The sequence below is a fragment of the Tasmannia lanceolata genome, unplaced genomic scaffold, assembly GCF_043159265.1.
Source record: "Tasmannia lanceolata isolate RefF3 unplaced genomic scaffold, GAP_Taslan_0.1 ptg000002l, whole genome shotgun sequence".
Classification (NCBI taxonomy): domain Eukaryota; kingdom Viridiplantae; phylum Streptophyta; class Magnoliopsida; order Canellales; family Winteraceae; genus Tasmannia; species Tasmannia lanceolata.
Window position 1 is genome coordinate 15,156,431 of NW_027518679.1, and position 15,516 is coordinate 15,171,946.

A 15,516-nucleotide genomic window follows, 5' to 3' on the forward strand; every position below is an offset into this window, starting at 1 on the left:
ATAACAAAGCTTCCCTTTTTGATTAGTGCGTGAGGGTTCCGCCTAATTAAAATTCCCCGTTTTGTTACTGTGTGAGGGTTCCACATAACAAATTTTCTTTGCTTGTTACTGCGTGAGGGTTCCGCATAACAAAGCTTCGCTGCTTATTAGCATGTGAAGGTTCCACCTAACCAAATCTCCCGTTTGTTAGTGCGCGAAGGTCCCGCCTAACTAAAAATTCTATTTTTCAAGGCGTGAAGGTTCCGCCTGATTGTTCCAGCCTCATTTTCAGTGCGTGTGGGTTCCGCCTGATTGCTCAAAGTCCAAATTCCCATTTAATAAAAATCCAATCTCTTTTGTATCTTTTCATTTGAAATCTTGGGCCGGTCAAAACGTGCTGTCTTTTCAGCTTTGGCATTCGTGCGACAAGCGCCCTCTGCCAAAGAGGGGCATCTGTAGACACCCCATTTTGACCGGACCCTAAATCCCGATGTCGAATACAATCCCGAAACCGAATCTCAAAATTTTCAAAAATACCCGTTTCCAAATGATTTTTGAAATCTTTTGAAAACCTGGGTGATCTCTGAACCCGATTGGCATCCTCCGTTCAATTGCCCTGATCCTCTTTCTCATTTTCGCAAAAATTTTAAAGGGTTACAAAATACCCGTGAGTTTTGGTATTAACACTCCCATTTGTACCACTAAGCTCGAAATAGCATTTTCGCTAGCCCATCTTGTTTCTCGTCTCGGTGTTAAAGAAAAATCGTCAATGGTCATCACCGTTCCTAGGGTGCCCTGTAAGAGGATAACATGAAGAAAAGACAAGTTGAGTTTGCACAAAAATTAAGCATGGATGTGTCAATATCATTTCCCTAGTTAGGCAAGAAAAAGAGGGTGAATTAGCAAGAAAGGAAGTGCTGGTAACAGTTCTCATTTGCAAAGAAAAAAAAAGAAGAAATCATTTTCTCTACCCTAAGCCACCCCTGGTTGTGTAAAAGAGTGATCACAAATACACTATCAAGGGCTGTCCAGGGAACAAGGAGGGGGGCATGAATATATCACTTCCCTTTAAGCTAACCAAATGGAAGAGATCAAGGGTGGAGATTAGGCAGGGTAAATGGGTTTTGCAATGAAGGGTTTAGATCATACTGATGAAAATGTTTGGGCTATAAAAGCAAAGAGGGAAGAGAGCTCGAGGGAGGAGGGAGAGGAATTAGGGTTTTTCCTTTTCTAGAAAAGGAGTAGCAGAGAAGAGAGAGGGAGAAAAGCAGAGAGCTGGGCAGCCATCACACTCCACCTTCACCTCATCCTCTCATCCAAACGGCCATCATCTCCAACCTCATCTTCTCCAACCCCTCTTCTCCGACCACCAGCCACCACCGGCCACCATAACCACCACCGGCCACCATAACCTCCATTACCATCATCCATTACCTCGAAAACCCTCGAATCTGACCACCCAAACCCACATCAGCCAGCCACCTCTCCTGTTTCTCTTCTTCCACCAAACCACCACCACCACCCTTCACAAACCCATTGCCGACGCCTCTCACCTCCCTATCAGCCACCATCATCTACCCCCTCTCTTCATCTCCACCACTAGCCTTCACCCCCATCTCCATTGATTCTGGCAAGCTTGCCGGAATCTGACCAAACCTGACCAAACCAACTCGTACCCTATTTCGCCCAAACCCTGCCACCATCATCCCTTTAAACCCATCATCTCCATTTCAGCCACCATTCCCTAAACACAACTCCATATCCTCTGCAAATTCTGGCGATTCTTCATTTTCTGCGACCCCACTCCGCCGGAGCTCCGGCCAAACTACCATTTTCTCTACTTCTCCTCCATCTCGATCTTATCCCACATCGTTCCCAACTCCACCACCTTCATTTGCAAGAGATTAGCAGAGGGAGAAAAAAACAGAAAAAGAAAAAAGAAAAAGAAAAAGAAAACAGAGAGCTAAGAAAGAGAGAGGTGCTACGTCTTCTTCAACCCCTCCCATCTCCGACCCACACCCAGCTCCGGTCGGCCACCTACCACTCCATCTGCCACCATCCCCATTTCTATCCCTTCCTTCACAGCCACAACCCGTAACCCACATCTGCAACCTCCAATCAAATCCACCCCAAACCCTTCTTCAAAACCCATTTGGATTCTCCACCTCCGTCCACCATCTCCGACCAACCCCTCTTCTCCGGCCACTCCTCCTCCAGCCGACCCCTCCATTGCTGCCACCATCTCTTCTCGTCCATCCAACCACCGTCGAACCCATTTTTGTTTTTTTTTTGTTTTCATTTACAAACCCCCATCATCTTCTTCAACCATTACCACAGCCACCCCATACCCAATCACCACCACCACTAACTCTAACCCATTCCACCTCCATTTCCATTGAATGGATCTCTCGAAAACCCTCTTTGATTTTTATCTCCACCATCAATTTCTAGCAAATTCCTTCCCTTGCCATTGATTCTTGTCAACCCCATCTTCTCCGGCGGATTTCGCAAAAATCCGACAACATTACCTTAGACCCCATTGACCCAGCATTTTCTCCATTCTCTTATCTCGACAGAGAGCTCATTTGCAGCAACAAAAAAAAAACAGAGGGAGAAAGAGGGCGAGAGGGAAGGTCTGTGTAAATTTTAGGGAGAAGTAGAGAAGTTGCAGCAAAGGGGTTTGATCTTCATCTTCACCCATTTGGAGAAAATTTTACAAGAAGGTAAAACCTGTCTCACTTTCCATAATAATTCCTTTTTAATGTCTCATGCTCATGTGGTTTTGTTTTGGTTTCTTGTTGCCTGCCTGATTTTTGGGTCCTTTGATGTGTGATTTTCAATTGCCTTAATTTTCTCATTGATGTATCCATTTTTCCTAATCCCTCTGTAATTTGCTAAAGTTTGATCACCTTGTGTTTCTCATCGGAAGAGGCATATGGTTTCTGAGCTTTGTCCGATTGGTTTGCTTCTCTCGATTTTAAATCCCATTGGTCTCCTCTTCTTAATTCGATTTCAAGAGCCCATGGGAATTGTGTTCAATGAATATCAGGAGGTAAGGGTGTTGATACCATATTCTCTCGTCAATGGGTTTTCCTTTTAGCCATCCTTTAGGTTCTTCCTAAGTTTGGTAATGCACATATATGATGGGCCATGTTGGCTGAATTTGTGGAACAGGTCTCCACCCTCATCCAAATCAAATCAGTTTGTCCATGGTGAAACAAATGGGTTTTGGGTGATTCTTCATTGAACACAGTTGGGTTACGAAGTTATCTACATCTGTTGAAGGAGAAATCAAGTGAAGATTTGCACCTTAGTTTATAAGTTTCATTATTTTGATTATGCTAGGTTGTTAGTGAGAGCACTCGTCAGGATTAGTTGAAAATCCTTGAGTCAGCTGACAAGTCAAAATACCCAAATTTCTTCATTCGGTTTGGCTTAGTATACCCCACTTTGCTGATTTTCTTTTGCACCATCTTTCATCATGTCCAGTTCATTTGGAGGCAACCCCTTAGAAGATTCCCGAGTCAGTATCATTCGCAGTATCGTCCTTTGTTCGCATATTGCTATCATGTCTCAAAAGTGGAAATGCAGCCATGGAATATCTGAGTAGTCTTGATTTATCTCTCATGACCTGGAGGCCTCATCTGATTTCTATCCAGTGTTTAGGGATTCTCATCTGATCTTGGAGCTTATTTGATCTGCAGATTATGTCGTCAGGTCAAGGCGATGATGGAATATTTATTGAGCCACCTCTTTCCCTTTATGTCTCTTGTCCTTATCTAGAACCCTTACGAGACTTAGGGGTCCCTTCTCTTTCGAAACTAGCACTTCTTTTGGGACTTGGGGGGATTTTCTTTTTCCTTCTATTTCTTTATTTCCTGTGGAGCATATGTGTTTCCATCTCGTTAGGTTTATTACATCATTCAGGATTTGAGATTTCTTCTCTTTCCGGGTACATCCTTTGCATATTCCTTGGGATACTCTTTGCATTTCAGGATCCCATCAATTTCAGGAACACTCTCGTCGGGTTTGGTGATGATCGACGGCAACCTCTTGAGCCAAAACCCCCTTTCGATCAAAAGGGATAAAAATACATAAAAACAACAAAAACAACAAAAATTCAAAATCATTCAAAGCGTATTTCGAATACCTTTTCGAACTACGTTGGCTTGATCCCTTTCCAGAGGGTACGTAGGCAGCTTGGGATTTTCGTCCCAAGTTCAGTCAAACTTTTTAATAAAATCATTTAAACCCTTCAAAAAAGTCATTTCAGCATCTAAAAATATCTTTCAAGCTTTTCCCAAAAATACAAAAACCAAAATGGGCAAGGATGGTGATTGCCAGGTCACTCGGAGCCTTATTTTCATTTCATTTCCAATTTTGATCGTGGTTTGCCGGTTTTATCGGTTTTCCGACATTTTATCGGGTTTTGGGATGGACGACGACGTAGCGTGGCCCCTTTATAGGGATTGTCCTCGCTGAGCCCAACGATAGGCTATGACGATCGCGAGACTTGTCCGATCTTTAGCGGATCAGGATCACTGAGCTCGATTCCTTTACAATCGCTCCCTGAGTCTATCGTATGTCCCATTTTCTTTTCCCTGGCATTTTGAGTTTGCGCATACCGTCTATTTTCTGATTCCTTTCTTTCCTCGCATCTTTTAGCTTATCGTGTGTTTGTCTTTGGTTCCTTCTGTGTTTACTTTCAGCTTACTTATTCCTTGTTCGTTTAGTTTCACATGCTTATTTACATGCTTAGCTGTGACATTTATTTGCTTACTTATCATGATCATATGCTTCACTGTAGATATTTACTACTTTTCTGCTTATCATATCTGCTATTACTTGCTTAGCTGTAGCTGTGCATGTAGATGTTATTGTTTTCCTAGATGTGTTGGGTTAGGAGTAGATGTGGTGAGTTTGGATTTGGATGTTTATTTTCTTTTGCCCATCCCCGGGTCATGCTTGCTTAGATAGATGTTTCTTCGGGGGTACTCGTTCCCATTTCACATGATTTTAGCCCAAAACTCTTCAAAATTAATTAAAAATGGCATAAGAGACCAGGTGCTTGCACTTGGGCGAATTGGGGGCGCTTAACACCTTCCTCATTCGTCATCAGGCACGGACTTTTGTATCTCTGGTTATCCGTTGCAACAGAGTATTTCATGGGATCCAGGGCCCATTTCCTTGGATGGCACTCTTCTTTGTTATAGGTACATCTTGGTTCAGGGCTGGTCCTTGAATCGAGAGGTATCTCATTTATATCGTCACCCATGCTGTGAGTGGCATCATTTCGAGAGTTCCTTGGTAGAGCTCTCCTTCACATTGTGGAGATCTTAGAGGACTGACGTGGGATCTCGTGTCCCTCGCTCACCGTCCTCGGGATCAGGATCCACACCATTAAAAAATGGTCTCTTAATTCTCTTTGAACATCATACAAATATGATGTCTCAGTTTGTTGGAATCCGTAAAAATACGGTATTTCATTTTATCTGAGTCCATTAAAAAATGGTCTCTTAATTCTCTTTGAACATTATACAAATATGATGTCTCATTTCCTTGGAATCCGTAAAAATACGGTATTTCATTATCTCTGAGTTCATTAAAAAATGGTCTCTTAGTTCTCTTTGAACATTATACAAATATGATGTGTCGTTTCATTGGAATCCATAAAAATACGTTATTTCATTTTATCTGAGTCTATTAAAAATGATCTCTTAATTCTCTTTGAACATCATACAAATATGATATCTTATTTCCTTGGAATCCGTAAAAATACGATATTTCAATCTATCTAAGTCCATTTAAAAATGGTCCCTTGTTCCTCTTTGGGATCCATATAAATATGATGTCTTATTTCCTTGGAATCTGTATAAATACGGCATTTCATTCTCTGTGAGTCCATTTGAAAATGATCTATCTCTTATTTTCCTTTGGCATGTACAATTACAGTGCCTCATTTCTGTTGAGCCTGTTTGAAAGCGGTATCCATTCAAAAATGATCTCTCTTTTCCTCATTGCCGTTTGAAAACGGCGTTGCCTCATAATTATCTTTCATTATGAGTTGTGTAATTTTTACAATCAGATTGAATCTATTTCTTCGTTATTCTGAACTACCAGCTTATGGTGGTAAGAATAAATGATCTTGATTATGTTCTAGGACTTCATCTAGGGTCTTGCATTAGGCTAGGTTGCATTGTCAAGAGAATCCTTTGTTGATTAACGCTACGCAAAATGGTTCTGTCATTTTTGCTTTGATATTCGATTACTACGTCATCTTTACCAAAGAGGGGTATCTGTAGACACACAAAATATCTGTAGTCACCCCCATTTTGCTACACTTTAAAAAGCAAAAGATTCGGTAGTTTGTCAGGTGTCAAGTCCATGTTTCACAATAGATTAGGCATCCATGCATTCTATGGTAGATTTTATCTCATTTTAAGTGTTTGGAAGTTGATTCGCAATCCTAATGGTTTCTAGGGTGTTCCAATGGTATCTGGAAGATGAAAGTTCAAGTTTCCAATGGTATTTTTAGAATTTTCAGGGTCACCCTCATTTTTGCCCATTTTTGCACTACAGGGGTAGTTTGGTCATTTCCAATATGTTTCATTTGACCTCTAGGGTGTTTTTAAGGAATCTTAGATCATTTCATAAATTTTGGAAAGCCTACTAAATTTAGAGTTTCGCAAGGGTTTCGCTTGACTTGTAAATTTTATGTGTCAAGGGCATTTGGGGTATTTTTCGGGGGTACCAAATGATCATGTTTGATATTGCCCACCAAAAGAACCCAATTTTAAAAGTTTCTATTTTTTATGTTTGACCACAAAGACTTTCCATTTTTAACTTTCCCCTTTAAGGGATGAACTAATTTGAGGGTATTTCGGTCGCATTTGGATGTGTAATGGTCGAATAGGGGTATTTTGGTCCGAAAAATTATTTTTTCTAAAGGGGATGGTTCGACCATATGTCGATGGTGCACCATAAATGTCATATGGGTTGGGTTAATTAATAAGAATTTTAAATTTAAAGGATTTTATTGAATTTTCATTAAAAAAACCCAAAATACATGTTATAAGGCCTATTGGGCTAAAGCCCACAAGGTGGGGGTCCATGTGGACCCACCCATGTGGGTCGGCCACATAAGTGGGCGCTCCACATGAGGACGCCACATGCAAAAATGTCCAACATGGGATGAGGTGGTTGGTGACATCATATTTGTTTTGGAAAAATAATAAAGAAAGGAAAAGTTATAATTAGAATGGGCTTGTGTGGTCAGGTTACTAAAACGGCCATAACTTTTTATCTTGTTGTCTACAAAATTTAGATTTATACTTGTTTCGAATGTCTTGAAAAGATCTACAACTTTCTAGTCCACGGCTTTTCCTGAATCAGCCTCTAAATAGGTCAAAAATGAGCTCACACATCGGGCAGCCCTTTTTGGACGAAAATCATTCATAAAAGCTAGTTTCCTATGTGAGAAGGCTTCTACATTGATCTTGAAGGATCTCCATTGTGTAATTTAGCATTGCTTGGCTTGTAAGAAATCAATATTAGAAGTTAATCCAATTTAGAAGGTAAGGGAAAATCAAGCCATATGTGAGAATTGGAAACTAACTAAAGGTAGGAGTTCTCATATTGGAAACTTCCAAATCCAATCTGACCTTAACTTTTTCTTTAAAAATAAAGCAAGCACAACGTTTGGCCTTTCTCTAGAAAATTGATCCATCTCTCTCTTCCTCCTTGGAATTCATTCCTCTCTTTTGTTGCTTTGGTGTTCATCTCTTTCACTTGGTTCTTCACAAAGTGCTTTCACATATTCAATACATTAGAGGCTAGTTTATTATTCTTTGGGGTTTCTAGAGCGTATAAAAGGGTGCGACAAAGCGTATATCTCGGATCTACGCACCCTAGAGACAAATAGCGCGATCAACGGTAGGTTCCTTCGTCTTTGTAATTTCAAAAGTAGAAAAACATGTTAGGGTTTTTATTTTCATATATGGTTTAAATCTGTGAATTTTTCAATAAAAGTTCAGTATGTTATAAAATAAATAATAAGTTTTCATCAGATTTGACACAGGACTGAACACTGACTCAATGAGAAAACTGACTGACACAACGCACACTTTTGTTTTTGACATTGACACTACAAGACTCACCAACCTTCAACACAGGAGTTGGTATACACTTAATAGAAACTAAATCTTTAAACATGACACTTGGAACATGATAGCTAAACAAAGAAAAGGAACTGACACAGAAGTTCACGAGTAGTACGCCTTCCTCCATGATAATGCTGATTAGGGAGTCCGACCCTGGTATAGGAATCTCGGAAAAGGTGGTCCCATGAAGCTTTGTTGACTTAACCCAAACTGCCCTTGAAAACTTGCTTGTGGCATCACTTTCTCTGCCTTAACGTTCTCAGGAAATTCTGACTTTAACATTTATTCTTTTCCCTTCAACTTATTCTCTAACTCTGAAGTGACATAAGTGATGAAATCTCTAGGGGGTTGAATAGTTCTCTCGAGTGTCTGATTCACAAAAGCATGAATTTCAGCAGGAGTAAAAGAGTTTTTCTCTATCTGGTTCTGAATCGCATGTTTCAAAGCTAAACAATTCTCTGTCAGGTGACTCGGGCCTCTATGATACTCACAGTATTGATCCATCCTCCAGTTTGCAGGTAAAGAATTAGGTGTAGATTTAATATCTGGAAGTCTCAAACAACTTCACTGACCCATTTCTTCATGATGACTATAAGAGAACATGGCATCTGGGTGAATTCGCTTTCCCGTTTCTGACCCATCTTTTCTTCTGCTACCACTGGCTTTTTAGGAGGTTGGTGAGATGGTCCAACATTCTTAACCTCCCTCGGAGCGATGAAAGGCTTCTTAAGAGGTTGGTGAGAAGGTCCAACACTCTTAACTTCCTTCAAAGCAATGGAAGGCTTTTTCCCATTATGCAAATCAACATATCTATCCAGGATCAAACTTTGAACTGATGTCTCCTCTATCATTGTACCCATATCAACAAGCTGCTTCAGAACAGAGTCACATCTGGTGGATAAGTGTTGCATCTGAATTTTCATCTCCCTCACTTCATCAGTTAACATAGCCATCTGACCAAAGAATTTGACGATCCAGTTTTCTATTCTGACAAGTGTAGTCCTCTCAACAGATTCTTCTACAGATCGAGTGTTTGATGGGACAAGTGGGTTCTCAGAAATAGGGCGAATGAGGATGCAGGATCCAATATTGGTTCTTCAGTGGATATGGCATTTATTGAAGCTAGCGGTGGGACAGGTGGGGTCTAAGAAATAGGGCGAATGAGGGATGCAGGATCCAAGATTGGTCCTTCAGTAGAAATGGCATTTATCGAGGCTGGTGGTGACACAACATGAGTGTTCAGAGGCCCTGGGGTAACATCATTCTTTTTAATAGTGAGTCCCTCCTTCTCAATCTTATCTTGTACTTTATGCTTCAGGGTAAAACATTTATCAGTCGTATGACCTGAACCACGATGATATGCACAATATATATCCTTTCTCCAATTCTTAGGCAGAGGATTAGGTAGGATTCTACGTTCTTGTAATTCAATCTTATTGGCCTCGAGCAATTCCCTGAGAATGTAGGATAACGAGCAAGGAAGCTGAGTAAATTTTCTTATTTTCTTTTCTGCTGATTCTTCCCTTCCAAACACAAGTACACTTAGTGTCTACGGGGGCAGCACCGGCTGTAGACCCCGATCCCGAGGAAGGTGGCATAGACACGAGATCCCCGTCAATCCTCTAAGATCTCCACCCGTGAAGGAGAGCTCTACCAAGGAACTCTCGAAAGAGTGCCTCTCACAGCATGAGTTGCCATGTAAAATGAGATACCTCTTGATCTGGAGACCGAAGTCTCGAAACCGAGACGTACCTAAAATAAAGAAGAGTCGCCATCCAAGGAAGTAGGCCCTGGATCCCATACTATACTCTGTCGCAACGGATAACTAGAGATACAAAAGTCCGTGCCTGATGATGAATGAGGAAGGTGTTAGGCGGCCCCAATTCGCCCGAGTGTAAACACCCGTTCTCTTATGTCATTTATTTATTAACTTTGAAGACTTTTAGGCGAAAATCATGTGAAATGGGAACATATATCCCCGAGAAGACTTCTACCTAAACATGCATGACTCGGGGAAGAAAATAATAAGCACACACAAAATTAAGTAAGAGAAGTGTCACCTAAGCATAGCTAAGTTATAAGTGTCATGCCTAATTGGTGTCTAAGTTCTGGTGGACAAACACATGCATGCTACAGCTAAAGGTATAAGGTTTGTTCATGAAAGTAAGAAAACACAGCAAAATACACAGCACAACTCAACTCCACACAGGACTCGACACGATAAACCATAGACTCTAATGTGATGCTTGACTCGGACCAGGATGGTCATCCCGGCTGCTCTACGTATCCTTGCCTCGGGAAGAATCAGAGTCAACGTAGTTCGATGACCTATTCTAAGCTACGATGCCTAACCATCAAAGACCGCTATCCTAGACTCGATCAACTCGACCTGAGTAGTTTTTAAAGCTTCTTGTGCGATTGCTTAAGTTCAAGTGAATTGTAATTTTTAGGACTCCCTATATGCCTTAACTAATGCAAGTTAGCCCTAAACTAATGCAGGTGAGCCTTACATCCTATGTGTAACTAGGCTGTATGACCTAAGGAAAATAATGGGCTAACTAAGTGCATCCTAGTCTAGCCATCGGCTCGACTAAGTGTCTAACTGACCACGACTCGAGGCCTCCTAACTCTAGGGACACTCACACACAAAACACGCAAAGCATCAACATAACTAGGACAGCCTCCTAACTTTAAGACAACCCAAACATCTAGGACAAACTCCTAACTCTAGGGGAAGATCTTTTCAAAAACCGACTGTAAAGGATTTGTTTGAAGAATTTTTGTGTTTTTGAATGATTTCAACATGTTTATTTTGAAATGTTTGACTGGACCTGGGATAAGAATCCCAAGCTACCTACGTACCACATGAGAGGATCAAGCCAACGTAGTTCGGAAATAGACTCTCCTAACTACTCCTAATGACTCAAGACTTTTCAGATGATTGGATTTTTCAGATGTTTTGATGTTTTGAAATTTCTGAATGTTTTTGAGTTTTCATGTTTTCAAGTATTTTTGTTGTTTTGAATACTTTCAATGTTATTGTTTTTTAAAGTTTTCCAATATTTTTTTGATTTTTTAAAGTGTTTTCACCCTTTTAGTCAAAGGGAACCCATATGTCTGTACCCCGTGATCCACAGCCTGGCGGAGTGTCAGTGCTAAGGGTTGAATCCCTATAGCTAAAAAGGAAACTCCTATATAAAGACAAACTCACAAAAGGAATGGACAGATTCCTAACCATCTGTAAGGGCAGGACAGACTTAGAAGATTTGCAAAGGTTGAACATAATCATATACTTCGCAAGGGTTGGACAGAATCCCATGACTTGTGAAAGGTTGGATAAAATCCTAGCCTCCTATGATGGTAGGACAGATTTCTGAAAGACCGACTCCTATGCTAAAAACTGACTCTCTAGCTAAGAACATACTCATATACTAAATGACTGACTCCTAGTGCATAACCCTAAGAGGGGAGTGCTAATGAAACTAAGCTAGTCTCCTAAAACAAATGGATAACTAGGGCAAATTAGATAAAGCCTGTCTCCTATGGGGGAATAACTAACTCTAATGAGATACTGAATGTCTCCTATGGAGGGCTCTAAGTAATCTTATCATTGCCCTTGCAATGATAAATAGGGTCAGGGCAAGTGCAACTAATAGACTAAATCGGTCTTTATCTTAGAGGGGTGTTCTACTTAAGACTTGAATAGTCTCTTATGTATGACTCACTAATGAGACAAAGCCTGTCTCTAGAAGGTATAACTCTTTCTATATGAGACATAGCTTGTCTACTAAAAGAGGGCTCTAGATAACTCTTTCATTACCCTTGCAATGAGGTAACTAATTATCTAAAGTTGTCTAAAAGACTAAGAAAGTCTACTAAATAAAGAGGGGATTGGTACTAGGACCGAGTAAGTCCCCTAAGGTTGGGCTTGGGCTATCGCCTTCATCGCCCTTCTAACATCTAAGACATTTCCTTATTACAACTATCCTATTTTTCCAATGGCCTAAAACCATAATAAGATTAATATCACTTTCAAAAAGACATAGAACATGACACAAAACAAGAAATTGTTAATAGAAAATTTAGTCAATAGCAATAGCTTTGGGTCTCATAACCTGTTCAAGAGTTGTCTAAATGTCTCATTATACTCCAACTCAAATAACTATCATCTAAAAATAATAAAAATGATGATCTCCAAAGCATCCTATTACCCTGACCAGTCGAAGAAATTGCATAAACTGAAAACAAACTTCGCACACAAAATAAGAGACAAGAATGAATACATGACTGGAAAAGAGATAATTATAGAAATTTCTAAGCTTGGATCATATAGTTAATCCAGTGGATACAAAGTGTTCTGAAATATTGAACAAAATGTGGATTAATTGCTAAATATAAAGAATAGTATATAATCATTTTTAATCTACAATTTTACCACCACCATAGTTAAAAAAATGATCCCATCTTCTCTAGACATTAGGCCGTATTTTCCCTATACATCAAGAAAATTATTGCCTTTCTTTCATCTACTCTATGACCTCTCAAGATAATAACATTTCTAATAAGGAATTTTCATGACCCAATCTATAGAAGAAAAACATAATGATTTTATGCAACAAATGAAACCAAAGAATGTTAATATTTACAATTAATAAACAATTACACTAAGAGTAATTAATTTTTAAGTAGTCGCCAAACGCCAAGCAATTCATATGGCCCCACTTAATTAGAGAATAGTATTTAGGTTGACATGTGGAATTTTTAAAACAGTAGTACTAATATCAATTTGCAAAGTGCTACTATAGACATGACTCTATTTAATGATGATTTGCAACTCTTCTCCTTTCCTTATTAAATCCAAATAAGAATCGACCTAAATCATCATATTTTGAGAAGGAATTGAAGGAAAAAGGAGTCATGCAGATAAAACAGAAATTACAGGACACTTAAGAAATTCCCTACAATGGACTATACACATCCAGTATACTCCACACACACACACACACACACACACACACACACATATATATATATATATATATATATATATATATATATATATATATATATATATTTAAATATCTATGTGTGTGTCTCATCACCAAAGATTAAGCATAAACGAGTCTGATGAATTCAAGGCCAAATGACTTTGACATCCTCTAATAATATCCTTTTGTACTTTCATTAGAAGACTACCATATAGATGAGGGTGATAATGAAGAAGAAAACTGAACTAATGCAACTACTAAAAATGTATTGCTAATAATGTAAAGAAAACTGAGCTAGTGTAACTACTAAAATATAGTATGAATAGTGTAGAGAAAATTGAGTCAGTGCAACTACTAAAACATAGTGCGAACAGTGTAAAAAAAAATGACTTGCATAAGAGCCATTGCCTAGAAATTCAATAATATCATCCCAAAACTTTTATGCAAGTGTTCAAAACCAAGTGGAGAATGTGATCTTAGTCACCTCTCTTTGCAAATTGATGTCAACAAGCGAGCCTAATACCCAGAAAACATATACATGGTTTCAAAACTTAGTAAAACAAGTATATATACTTCTATATCTTTTTAACACACAATTTTCAAAGCTGAAAGCAACAAAATGCTTTATTTTGAAACTCGGATAATTAAATGACTAGCAGAAATACCAACTAAAAATAACTCAATATGAACCTGATAGATAGCTAATGCTCTAGTAATTCTATTAGAAATAAAAGAGATACAGGGTATAAACTACTAGTTTTCAAAGCTTTTAAAATAATTTTCACTATTCTAAAACTTTTTTTTTTACAAAGCAAGTCAACAAATTTGAAAGACAAAAATAACTGAAAGATTTTCTTTTGCAAATAAAAGTATCATGCATTCACATACAGAAATACAAGGCAGAAATCATGCTAATAAAGACTTTGGATTTAAGACATGTAAAGATTTCCTCTTTTCTAAAATTATCAAATTGTGTCTTGAGATTATTACAGCTTTTAAGAAACTTTTAACCACCAAGTTAATACAAGATAAAGAAGAATTAGCAGATGCAATATTGTGCTCAGCTTTTATTAAAATGATGACTTTTATAGAGATAACTAACTAGAGAGAACAACTGCCAGTGCATACCCAAGAAAAAATCATCGACCAATATACCAAAATAGAACAAAGTCAATAAATGCATCTCAAAACTAACACCCTCCTAAAAAAATGAAGTCATCCAAGCATCTTATTTTTTTGTGATGGTAGAACTGCCTAAAGGTTACTTCAGCTTCCAAAAGATTTGCAAGTCCATTAAAATAAAAAGACAAAGTAACACTATGCAATTATCATTACATGGCGGGACTAATACCACTCCCTACGAAATATAAAGATAAGCTAGGATAAAATAAGTGACAAAGCATGATGATGCTGATGCAATAATTAAAAAGAATGGTGTCAATAGTAAGAGCATGAAGAGAACATTGGATACAACATGAGAAAGTACTCAAAGTGACACAGCTGCAGCTACCTCTTATTATCATAGAATGAGGGACTAAAATTTATAATATAAATACACAATAACCCAAGCCAATTGTATGTGTGTAAATCACAAAGAAGAATGACTGTACGTTTATATATATGGATAATACTAATATCATTCCTTACCAATAGTAGGATTAGGTAAACTGAAAATGATCAATCAATGTTTGTAAAGATCAGTAGAGTCAATCAACTAGGATCATTTTGTATGTGAATGTACGTAACACTAATTTTTTTTCTACTTTTGTAAAGTCTAACAAAGTGAGAATCCCAATGATCAGAATCTGATTTGCAATAAATGAGATTCAACCGCCCCCTAATTAAATACTCATGAGGAAAATAACACTTGACCTTGGTAAAGCTCCTTAAATTCTTTCTTATAACAACATTCACCTCTTCTCAACATTTGAATTCCAATGAAAGTTGCTAACTAGCCAAAACTAATGGCTAGAAAATTTTGTCTCTTACAATGATCAAGCATCCACTATGAAAATTAATGGTCTCTTACACAGATCAAGGTTTAAACATCAAACACTAACACAACCATCAGTTTTCCTGCGAAAGTACATACTAAAAGAGAACACTTGAAAATTTTTAGGACAACAAACACAAGCACATAGAGTTGTATCATGGCTGAAACAAAAATGAATTATTGCTTCAACTACCAACTCATTTCAATAAACTTGACTGGGAAGCCTAAGAGGAAATTATAAACACATGAATGAATTAGTTCAAACAAACTTGTAGCAAATTCTTTTATAATGACCACGTCAGTGACAATGAAGACATACCTAATAGAAGAAAATTTTGACACTAAAGCCAAAAGTGACACAAACTTTAATGGTTTGCATTCCCTTCACAATATTATT